The following is a 12928-nucleotide window of genomic DNA, read 5'->3' as shown; positions in this document are numbered from 1 at the left end:
CTTTTTGAAAGTAAACAAGTTTTTTTCTAATTCTTGTTGTTTGCCTTAATTATGCGATCAAATGTTCTTGGTGCTATTTTAAGTGGAAGATTCGTAAAAACGCAGACGTGAAATTCGTTTTTAAAAAAGTTACCAAAAATAAAATATCAATTTTAGTTTTTTTTCAACCAAAGGTACCTTTCGAATAGTAACATCTCAATTTACTGCAACTTTTTTCTATTTGAATCAATAAATTTCATCACTTTTAAAAATGCCCAAGTGAACTTTTTTGTCCGATCAAGAAAACATTCAAATTAAATTTTTTCACGACCATGGATGTTCCTATAGAGAAATTGGATGTAAAGTCGATCGTTCGGAAAGTGTGGTGCGAAATTTCTTGAAGAAAGTTCAAAATTATGGAGTTCTCAAACCTACAAAGGGAAATACAAAACTAACAAGAAGACAACTAATAAAACAAGAAGCAACCGCCAACAAATTGAATTCCACACAAATAAAGAATAAATTGAATCTTCTAGTGACATCCAAACACGTTGCACACATTTTACGAAACGATGAAAACATAAAATGGAAAAAGCCGAAATGTAAACAAATGCTAAAAAAGCACCATAAAGAAAATCGTCTATAATTCGCAAGAAAATATATGAAATGGACAGATGAGTGGAAAAAAGTATTTTTCTCTGACGAAAAAAAAATTAATTTAGACGGTCCTGACTCATACTCATGCTGTTGGCACGATTTGAGACCAAACGATGTTCAGATGTCAAAACGTAATTTCAGTGGTGGCAGTGTTATAGTTTGGTCAGCGTTTTCTGCAGTTGGCAAGTCGAAAATATGTTTTGTTCCGACAAAAATAAATAGTGCGATTTATAACGAACTGTTGGAAAATGCTCTTCTCTCATTTATGGATATAAAAATGAATGAAGATTGCATATTCCAACAAGATAATGCTGCAATCCATGTTTCTAAGCAATCGAAATCTTGGTTTAATGAACATAGCATTCCTCTGTTGGACTGGTCGGCTTGCAGTCCGGACTTACACCCAATGGAGAACTTGTGGGGATACATGGAACGTAAAGTTTATGCAAATAATGCCCAGAACGAAAGCATAATGACTGTTACAGAGCTAAAACTAAGAATTAAACAAGTCTGGGATTAAATTGATTCCAATCTGCTTAAAAAATTAGTGGAATCAATGCCAGACCGTATTTTTGAAACAATTCATAACAAAGGATCATCCACACATTATTAACAATGCTACAGTGGCCCATAAATTAAAGTGCGTTTATAGGAAAATACCCTTAAAAATGGCTGTTAATCTCGATAATTAAGCAAAAAAAATAAAGTACAAATGAATTTTTTTTGTAAACAATATTTTAAGTGAAGTCTTAACTATAAACAAATTTGTAGCCCCCTAAATATGTTCATGTTTAATTTTTACAATCTTTTTAAAAAAAAGTAGTGTGCGTTTATAGGAATATGCACCAGTGTAGCTCCTCAGTGGCTAACAGACTCCGACTCAACCTATCCTCTACCATAAACATTTGGAATACTGAAAGTATATTGAACACCTCTATCTGGAACTCGAGTCTGAATGTGTAGATAAAACTGTGATCACTCATTTTTTTTTAAAAAAAAATATCTCAAATCTGTGTAAATACTGTGATATTTATCACTCATATTTTATACAAAAAAATTATTTTTTTTTTGAAAAACTGAAATATCTTAAAACGTTAATATCTTTGTAAATACAGCTATATTAATTAAAACTAGCATAACCCGGTGCACTTCGCTACCCCTACCCTAGTAAAATTAAAAAAAATATGAAAGGAAATACGAAAATAACACATACAAAATTTGAGAATCTCTCAATTAAAGATCACTTGATATTCGAAAATAACTAACTAATTTTGTATGGGAGATACCACTCCACTGCTCTGATCTCACCCATTTTTAAACCTTTTATGTAAATATCAAACTTTACTTTAACTTTTCTTTATAAGGGAGGGGTCATTCCTACTAAGCCGATCATGCTTAGCTAAACTTCGAACAGGGAACAGGAATAAATTCGTTTTTAGCTAACCTCCGTAGAATGGTAATAAATTGATTGATTCTTTTAGAATTATAGTTCTCCAGATATTCAAAATTAATTATTTACTTTGTGCCACAACCACCAATGCAATCCCGACCATTTTCAGCCAAACTGTGTAAAATGGTAGTTCTGCACACAATTATAGTTCTGCACATATTATAAAATAACTATTTACTTATGTACAATTAAATATTTACTCCCATATGCATAAACAGTTTTTTAAATTTGTCAAAGGTTTATAAAACAAATTTTGAATGGAAATTTTGTTTTATAAACCTTTGATAAATTTAAAAATTGTTTATGCATATGGGAGTTAGAAAATAAAAAAAACACATTAAAAATATATTTATTTAAGTGAATTTAAATTACTAAAGTCTTCTTCTTTGTTTTCTATAACAACTCTCACTTAAAACAGAGCGAAATCAATACTGTTTAATTTTTTCTCTTATTTATTTACAACAACAAATTGGACAAACACGCCTTGTTTTGTTTACTTTTTAGCTTAAGGTTCACATGTACACGTTTTTGCATATGTGTTAGTAACATCTTTAAACGCTTATAACTCCTAAAAAACTGAACCGATGTCAATAAAATATATATTCTGCAATTCTGGGAATAAATCCCTTTAAAATGGTATATTTCTTGCCCAAATTGAATGTATAATGTGAGCGTAAAAGGGGTCTAAAGAAATCGACTTGCCTATTAATATTATGATAAGCTAAATCTGTGATCACCAGGGAAACCAAAATATGCAAATGCATGTTTTTTCTGGTGAGTCTAATGAGCACATTGATAAGATATTTACACGTTTCAGAACTATTTAAGAATTTTGGCATCGATTTGTTAGTGCATATTTTTGCATATTTTACCCTTAAATACATATTTTTGCATATATTTGTTTTAAGAGCATATTTATGTCATATTTTGCGTTTTTAGAGTATATTTTACTGTTTAATAGCATATTTTGAGTTTATCAAAAACAAATTTTGTCTTACTATTGTGTTACAGGTTTTAACTTCCTTTGTTTAAAATTCAAAATTGAAAAATAGATGGCTTTTCAAAAAAAAAAAATTTAAAAAACAGATTTTTTTTTTTTTAAATTTAAAATAACAATTCGAAAAAATTTTTTATCCAAAAAATGAAAAAACTGAAAAGAAATGTTCAACTAAAAAAGGGTATATAAGATTCGGCACAGCCGAATATAACTCTCTTACTTGTTTTAATATAAAATAAGAACTATTTTAATAATAGCTCCATCTAAATATCAAATTCTAGTTCTAATTCAAACTTAACCGTTCTAAGTGTTAAAGAAATATTGTCTTTTAAATTTGCTCCTGTAACATCAGTTGATGTCGAAAGAACATTTTCTATGTATAAAAATGTTTTCAGATCCAATAGACAACGATTTTTATTTGAAAATTTAAGTAAATTTTTTTTGGTTAAAAATTATGTAAAAGTTTGTTTTTTTAAGAGCATATTTTTTAAATTTTAAGAGCATATTTTAAAGTTTTTACTGCATATTTAAATAAAAAATATAAAAATCTCAAACATCTTAATCCGTTAATGACTATGTAAATACTGCGATTCTAGAGAAAATCAGATCATTCTGTGATCACTCATATTTTATACCAAAAAAAAAAAAAAAATCAAATATTTTAAATCGTTAATAACTTTGTAAATATCAAATGAGATCAATATGTGATCACTTATATTTTATACCAAAAATCAATTTTTTGTATAAAAAACTCAAATATCTTTAATCGATAATAACTTTGTAAATACTGCGTTTCTAGAGAAAATAAGCTCAATCTGTGATCACTTATATTTTATACCAAAAATTTAAATTTGCTATAAAAAAAACTGAAATATCTTAAAACGTTAATAATTTTGTAAATACAGCTATATTAAGAAAATAAGCTTAATCTGCGATCACTCACATTTTATACCAAAAATCGAATCAAAGTAGTGCCAAACTTTTAAAATTCTAAAAAATCACTGCCTGCATGTATTTACTAAATATTCGTCTTATACCGATTATAGCATATTTGCTTTGGAATATTTCTTTGTGTCTCTCTGCCTTAATATTTATGTTGTTATTTGTAGCTGCTTATACAGTTGATGTTGTTGTGTTTGTTGTTGTTGTTGCAATAAATATTTCTACTTGTTTGATTAATTTTAATTAACAGTCCATAATTCTGACATTATCTGCTTAAGCAAATTGAAGTTACCAATTGATTTTATCGTTTGCATAAATGCACATTAGCACCGTAACACCTTGAAACTGGTTGCTGCTATCAAGTAGTAGTAGTTGCTGGCTTTTTTTTCACATCTCTCTCCAAATCATGTTGGAGTTTGTTGTGCATTTTGTCCAATGCACCAGACAAACACACCAAACACTGCACTACTCCACACCATACAGTTGGCATTAAAAAAGCATCGTTTATAAGAAAAATTATTTTAAAAAAGAATAATGACCAAAAACTTTGGTGATACTCTATAGTCACATGTACAATATATGAATTCGTTTTCAGCATTATAGTGAAACTATTTGTGCTGGCTGCATGCAGTGCTTTAAGTAAAGAAAAATTCAGACAAAAAAAAAAGATACAAAATTAATAATAAATATTGCAGTAAAACGTGCTGCCAATATTAATTAAAACCATTCATACGTCATTTTTACGCATTAAGTTTTAGTTTGTTGTTTTTTTGTTTTCTTGTTTTAGTTTGAGATTTATTTAGTATTTTTTGTTTGTTTTATTGCTAAAAGAAAATTGTGTAAAGAATGCGACAGTTTTTTAATGATAATTTTTGTTTTTAAGGGGTATTTCTGTGGTTCTTTTTGTGAATTCATTTATAGATGCAAAGTTTTTATATGCAAATGGATTATTTCTGTAATCTTTGTTATTATTTCGCTTGAATTGTTTTGAAATGGTACTTAATTGGCTGATGATATATAGTTGCAACTGTTTGAAATGATGGAAATATTAAATTTTTTTTTATTTCAAACTTTTCAATCTTGTTTTTGGTATCTCAGCTATCCAGGATAGTAAGTTAGACCCAAATTTTTTGCTTAAAATGGGGTTTTAAGCTAAGAAATTGTCTATGTAAGAAAACTATGTAATTCTAAATACTTAAATTAATAAAAATTAAATGATTTTCCATAATTTCCAAAAAATATTATCAAAAATCGGAAATTCACGATTTTTATCCATTGCGACCACATTTGAAAATAATTCGGTATCTCGGGAATTATTGGAGATATTGTTATGAAATTTCACATGATTAGAGCTGATGTGTTTCTGAGTTGATTTGCTTTTGTTCAGCTTTATAGCGCTAATGGGGGCCAGTGCGTGACCCCTTAAAGTTAGTCATCTCGATTCTCACAATTATAAAAAAATAACCAAAAAACCATTTTTGATCCGAATAAGCTTAAACTTAAAATACGAATAGTCCTTGAGAAGATCTACAAAAAATATGCCGACATGTGTTGGCTTTCTCTATTAGTTAAAGAGATATTTCGATTTATTTATTTGTTTTTTTTTTAATTTTGCTCGATCTTTTTATGTTTTTTTAGATATGGCCTTCCTACGGAGGGTCCAAATGTTTTTTTAAAATATCTGCTATATTGACTATAAAATTCTAAATAAAATCAAAATAACTTTCTATCAGTTATCTTGTTTCTATAAAAAGTTATACGCATCCAAAGTTTTTTTTTATTTTTTACGTTGTTTCCCAAAAAAGCCCATTTCTTCTTTTGTAGAAAAAAATTTTCTTCGGGACTATATACAATTTGTATATGATGCGGAAAGAAAACTTAATGCAAAAGCTTGCAAAGTAAAACTTGGCTCCCTTGAGCGGACGTAACACCCCCCAGACCTAACCAAACTTGGCTAATTCTTCAATAAAAAAATTTTGTTTTCAGTAAAAATTCTAAAAACGCAAAGCACCAATTCTCGAAAAGGCTCGATATTTGCATAACCCTATATGTTTCCTAAATATTTACAAAGCTCTTTTTACTATCACACGGTAAATAACATCACAGTAGGCTATGTTCTAAAAAAAATCGATTTTTGAAACACATTTTCTCGTTTTAGGAATTTTGGTATTTGAAAATAAATAATATCAAAAATTATAGTGCCATTGATTTTAGAATGTTTGAGTCTATATTAGTTCCAAATCTTGTTTTAATATCTTTAACCCTTAACATTTTACATTAATTCAAATTTTATATTTATACCCTACACCACCATAGTGGGGAGGGTATAATGCGTTTGAGCAGATGTTTGTAACGCCTAAAAATATTAGTCTAACACCTACCTTAAAGTATACCGATCGACTTAGAATCACTTTCCGAGTCGATTAAACGATGTCCGTCCGTCCGTCTGGCTGGCTGGTCGGCTGGCTGTCCATGTAAACCTTGTGCGCAGAGTACAGGTCGCAATTTTGAAGATATTTCGATCAAATTTAGTACGTATTATTTTTTCGGCCCAAGGACGAAGCCTATTGAAACTGGCTGAAATCGGTCCATTATTTCACCTAACCCCCCATACAAATGTCCTTCCGAAATTGGATTTTATCGATCATAAATGTTTAATTTATATATGTATCTCCACAAATTCCGCTCCAAATAAGTTTTATATATACAAAATTGATGTCACCAAATTTTGTTACGATCGGTCCATAATTAGTCATAGCTCCCATATAGACCCGCTTCCGAAAATCACTTTAACGTGCATAAATCGCTTAAAAATGTTGGTATACTCACAAAATTCAACATATAGACATAAATCACACGACCTAATTTCATGGTGATCGGTCCATAATTGGTCATAGCCCCCATATAAGGCCCACTTCCGAAAATCACTCAAAAATATAAATTATTGAAATTTTAAAAGAAAAATGTTTTTGCTCTTTTACTTAGTGTAGGGTATTATATGGTCGGGCTTGACCGACCATACATTCTTACTTGTTTTATTCATGGAAAATTACCATACTATAAGTTTTTTAGTTTTTAAGGTAAATGACGTCCGAAAAATTTATAAAATTATTTATTCAAGTCCTACGGTTTTCATCAATATCAAACACTTGTATAAAAAGCTTATTCTTACTCTTCAGAAGCCCCATAAACCTTGCCCCCTTTAAAAAATTTTAAAGTTTTTTTTCATCATATTACTTAAAAGAGATAGGTATAACCTATTTTGCATGGCAATTACTTAACTGTTATGCTTTTTAAATTAAATGTTTAGATATTATTAATATAATCCAGCTAAAAGAAAATTTTATGAAAATTCGACTAAAAGTTTGAAACCATTTAATCATTTTTACTGGAATTCAAGTCGAAAGCAAGTGTAATTCAAGCCTTGAATTATAGTTATATTATACTTTATATCAATAGCATTCTCCAGTAAAAAGGAAACACAATTTCAAGCCATATGTTTTTTGTTTGAAAAATATTTAATTTTTCAAATATTTTTCCAGTTTAAAACATAATTATATTAGCATTCAAGTCAAATTCCAACAAAAATTTCAAGTGCTGGAATTTTCAGGGCTTTGGTGATTAGTGGGTACCCAATAATCTTTTTTACTGGAATTCAAGTTAAGAGCAAGTGTAATTCAAGCCTTGAATTAAAGTCATTGAATTATAGTTGTATTACACTCTATATCAATTGCATTCTCCAGTAAAAAGGAAACACAATTTCAAGGCATAAGTTTTTTGTTTGAAAATTATTTAATATAAAATAAGTTTAAAACATAATTATTATATTAGCATTCAAGTAAAATTCCAACAAAATGTTCAAGTGCTTGAATTTTCAAGGCTTTATTGCTTATTGGGTACCCAACTTTTTTACTGGAATTCAAGTTGAAATCAAGTGTAATGCAAGCCTTGAATTCAATTGAATTATAGTTGTATTACACTTTATATCAATAGCATTTTTCAGTAAAAAAGAAACACAATTTCAAGCCATAGGTTTTTGATTTGAAAAATATTTAATTCAGGTCAAATTCCAACAAAATGTTCAAGTGCTTAAATTTTTGGGGCTTTGTGCTTAATGGGATTTATTTAATTTATTTTAATATTTACTAAATGCTATAAATTTTCAAAAGCCTTTACTTGAGTACTTAGTCTGCTGCAAAAACTGCATCATCCCTTTATTGTCTAAAAACAAGACAAAACTTCCACTTGAGTGAATTCGCCAGGAACATATCATTCGAACATCCTTTTTTTACTTTATGTGATTTTTTTCATAATTGAGGATTTAGACAATTGTTACCTTTTTATGTGTTTTTAGATTTGACAAATAGACGACTTGAAATTTATTAATTTTGTATGCAAATCTTCTGGTAGTTTCTTTTATTGTGGTTTAACAAACGTTTAATGTCATTAGCAACATACTGGAATAAATTTGTAAAAAATAGTTTTTATGTTTCTATATTTAAAAAAAAGTAAAAACTGTTTCATTTAGACAAAGACAATAACTGCAAGAATTAACAAATGAATGATAAATGATGTCTAGTTGATAACAAATCACAGTTAGTGTCAATGTGACACAGTCAGAGTGTTAATTTATTTAAATTATTTTTTAAATGTTTTTTGTTTTTTTTTCTACTCCAAACTACAGTTCATTTCATTTGCAGCCGGGTTGTTAATTCGAATTAATAAATAAAGCAAATTAATAGTTTATAAGGAAACAAGTCATAATGTGTGAAAATAATGAGTTTGAAACAATTAATAATAATTTAAATTATAAAAAAATTAAAAATCTACATATTTGTATGTGAGTTATAGAAAAATTACAACGCCATAAATTTTACACACGAATGAATATCAGATTTTTTTTTTCAAATTGTCGTATTTAGTTATTGAATTTGTGTAATTAGTGAAACTTGAAATTGTTAACAAATTGTATGGAATTCTGGAACACTTTTGGGAAAAGGAGGATTCTAAAATTTTAGAAATTATCCTGTAACTTTTTAACTTTTAAACAAGTTATAACGATATTTCCTCCTTCAAAATGGTGCAAATTTTTTTGGAAATAAATCTTGCATTTCTAAATGGCTGGTCCCATTGGAATAAAATTTGACGTGGGTATAGCCAAGGAGAATTTGAGTTTAAGTTATTAAAATGGGTCCCACAAATACTCCAGGGGCTGTGCTATGGGGACTCAAATTAGGGAACCACATTTTATACCGATCGGACTAGAGGTTTAGAAATGCCAGATTTATTTCCAAAAAATTTTGATTCTGCCCCACTGTGTGGTGTTAAATGACACAATGGGCCAATTCTGATCACCAAAACGAGACAGGATATTGTGTGAATTTTGAAAACCCTTCATGAATACTCTCGTTAAACTCTACAATGTTGATAATATATTTGACATATCTCTATACCAATATGTTTATATCTCCAAAAACTTACTACTAGCCTTCGTAATCTGGTTAATTTTTTGATATTTTTCTTTAAAATCCATCATAAACAATTTATTGATTCTTAAACATAAAAATCATCTTGACTTTTTTACTTCAAATAAAAGCATCTTAAAAACAACAAAAGTATCTTTTAAGGTATAAAAGAGAGAGAGAGATACTAAGACTACACTTAAAGAATTGAAATATATGACGTAAGCAGCTTAAAGGATTAAATGTCCTTTTAAGAAAATTTGTCACATTACCAATGACAATGACATTTAGCTCAAACGAGAAGAAATAAACGGCAGCAGCAACACAATCAAGAAAATCTGAAATGTTGCAAAGTATTGCTACGTTATTTATATTAGCAGTTTGCATTATTTTTCTACTTTTTTTTTATGAGATTTTTTTTATCTTAATCTTTAAACACACATACGATAGCACTGTATTTAAGAACTGAAATAAATAAATTGCAGTTTCTTTAGTGCAGTTTTTCTTAAATGGTAGCGGAAGAATCTGAATTGCAGCCGTTGCTGTTTTTTATTTTATTTATAAAAATAAAACATTTCCTTTTTTTTTGCTTTAATTTGCTAAATTTTGTGATAAAAATAAAACTGAACGGTTTTTAAGGCGATTTTAAGATTGTGTTATCAGATTTCAAAAGTGTTAAGTGTTTTTGATGGTTTTTTTGTCACATTTAAAATGGTTTGTTGCCGATTTCAAAATCAACGTGAGAATTTGGGTTATTTTATTTACGAGACAAAACGTTATAAAAACTGGACTTATCAGCTAAAAAATACAATGTATTTTAAATTAATTTTGATTTGAAAGCAGAATATTTTATGAGTTTTTTAAGGAAAACAAAAAAATAAAGTAGAGGGCACTTCAGCTTTGTAAACTTTAAAAGAAAAATAATGAAAAATCGAGTTTTAGGAGAAAAACTGTTTTTTTTTTCCTATCTTTAAAATAAAACAAAGTTTGTGTGAGATATTATCGAAATTATTTTATTTGTTTGTAAGTCCTATCGATACCATTAGCCGCTATTTGTGGCTGACCATGCCCTCAAATTGCTCGAGCAGAATGTCCAATCGCTGTGTGGCCCTTAGCGATGTCTTGAAACCATGTGTCATTGGTTTCCACACCATCCAATTCAGGCCAAAAGGTGTTGATAATCATTGACCTATAGCACTCGCCGTTGACGGTGATGGCCTGGCCAACGTCGTTCTCAAAGAAATATGGACCAATAACGGCTACAGTCCAATTCACACCAAACATTGACTTCTTCTGGATGCATTGGATCTCATATGGATTGGTATCGTCCCAAATTTAGGTAAATTCTCTGGCAGATTCTAATTTTTTCCCTAATTAATTTGCCACTTCAAAAACATAAGCTAGACATAATATATATCAATGTACAGGGGATTTTTCAAAAATATTTTTTAAAGAAATTTTACAGTTATATAGATTTTTCTATTGAAAATGGAAAAAAGTCAAAAAAATTAGAAATTTGCAATCAGGAATCCCGCAATACCCAAAAAATATTTTGGGAAATTCACAAAAATGTGAATTTTTATTTTTTTGGCTATAATATTCATACCAGGGTCGTGTCTAAAGAATCGCTTTACAAAATAATTAAGAACACATTGGGCCATATGAAAGGAGTTAATAAATTTTGATATCGACTATGGAATTTGAGAATTTTTGTCCTAAAGTTGAATTCTACATACAAAATAGGCGTTTTTTGGATGGACCTGCTTCCCTCTGTATCAACAATTTTAAAATTTTATTTTATTTGAAATATTTATTGTAAAGTAAGCTTTTCAAAAATTATTAATTTCAATTAAATCTTCTTAGACATTTTTTAGATAACTTAAAAAGAAAAAAAGTACTTTTTTCCCCAAAAACTATCGAAAAATCTCCTTTTTTACTATTTTTAAATTCTAATGCATATAACTATATAGTCAGTCACGATATTTAAAAATTTTGACATGACAATGACATATACATTTGTTGTTAGTGGAATAAAATAAAAATGTAGAAAATCGGGAAATATTTGGACCCTCTATTATCAAAAAACAGGAGTAGGGTGGGTAAAAATGTTGAAAATTTAATTTTAAAATGCAAATATCTCCTAAGCTATAAGAGATAATTGAAAGCTACAAGGAGATTCCTTATGTGTAATTGTTTGGAAATCGGAACCCAAACGAAGAAATAGGATGGTTTTAAAATGTAACATACCCGAGGTGTCCTACTTTGGGGACTTCTGGCCACGTATCTGATGGGCCCATGAGATCCAAACTCATAACTTAAACTCAGCAACACTTTCTCTTTGCGCATGTGAAATTTCATTGAAAGCGGACTAAGCTTCTAGAAGTTACAGTTTTATTGCCCTCTATTTATACCCTACACCACCATAGTGGGGAGGACGTTACGAACATCAGCGTTTGTGCAGATGTTTGTAACGCAAAAAAATATTAGCGTAACACCCACCTTAAAGTATACCGATCGACTTAGAATCACTTTTTGAGTCGATTAAACGATGTCCGTCCGACTGGCTGGCTGTCATTGTAAAACTTGTGCGCAGGGTACATGTCGCAATTTTGAAGATATTTCAATAAAATTTGGTACATATTATTTTTCGGCTCAATGAACAAGCCTATTGAAACTGGCTGAAATCGGTCCATTAATTCACCTAGCCCCCATACAAATGTCCTTCCGAAATTGGACTTTATCGGTCATAAATGTTCAATTTATAAATGTATCTCCACAAATTCCGCTCCAAATAAGTTCTATATATACAAAATTCATGTTATTCAAATTTTGTTATGATCGGTCATAGCTCCCATATAGACCGGCTACCGAAAATCACTTTAAAGTGCATAAATCGCTTAAAAATGTTGATATACACACAAAATTCAACATAGTTAACTTTAATATAGACATAAATCACACGACCTAATTTCATGGTGATCGGTACATAATTGGTCATAGCTCCTATATTAAGCCCGCTTTCAAAAATCACTCAAAAATATAAATTATTTTAAAAGAAAAATGTTTTGCTCTTTTACTTAGTGTAGGGTATTATATGGTCGGGCTTGACCGACCAGTAAAACAAACTGAATAAATGACAGACAATTCGATAGATGTAGCTTCAACAATATGACCGCTATCAATTGTCATAGTTCGGAAAACTCTTTATCTCCGCCATTTTGGATGATTCTTGAAAGCATTTTTGATGCCCGATTTTTTTTTATTTCAAAAATAATTACTTTTTTCTCCCAACTCATCTATGTTTCGATTTTGTTGATCTTCAATAGTAAACTTCTTAGGGGTTTATCTCATATATTATTGTATCATGCAGGCCCTTAAGTTATTTTGGGGCCCCGGAAATTTGATTTCAACAGACATTCAACGTTAAATAAACTCCCCTAC

Source organism: Calliphora vicina, chromosome 4 (genome assembly GCF_958450345.1).
Source record: "Calliphora vicina chromosome 4, idCalVici1.1, whole genome shotgun sequence".
Classification (NCBI taxonomy): Eukaryota; Metazoa; Arthropoda; class Insecta; order Diptera; family Calliphoridae; genus Calliphora; species Calliphora vicina.
This window is presented reverse-complemented; position numbering follows the sequence as displayed.